Here is a 218-nt window from a genome sequence, read left to right as displayed (position 1 = left end):
GCTCAACCAACATATAGCAATACAAACCTATCTCAAGTAATTCACCAATGTCATCTTTCGAAACTACATGAGTTGATATATCATAAATAGGTGAGAAATTCGTGTTACAGAAAGATTTGGTAAGCCTATTATATGAGCTGAAATTTCATGCAAACAAATTATATACAGCTACATACCCAGGGTGCCCAAGCCAAGCTATAGAATAGTGCCTGCACATT

The 218-nt window shown here is 35.8% G+C and overlaps 1 pseudogene; it reads right to left on the bottom strand.

The window, feature by feature from the left end:
* Nucleotides 1-218, bottom strand: part of LOC110428435 (putative receptor protein kinase ZmPK1) — a 3,334-nt pseudogene that overhangs the window by 840 nt on the left and 2,276 nt on the right.

The sequence above is a fragment of the Theobroma umbraticum genome, unplaced genomic scaffold (assembly GCF_002168275.2).
Source record: "Theobroma umbraticum cultivar Fairchild unplaced genomic scaffold, ASM216827v3 scaffold_115.0, whole genome shotgun sequence".
Lineage (NCBI taxonomy): Eukaryota > Viridiplantae > Streptophyta > Magnoliopsida > Malvales > Malvaceae > Theobroma > Theobroma umbraticum.
This window is presented reverse-complemented; position numbering and strand designations above follow the sequence as displayed.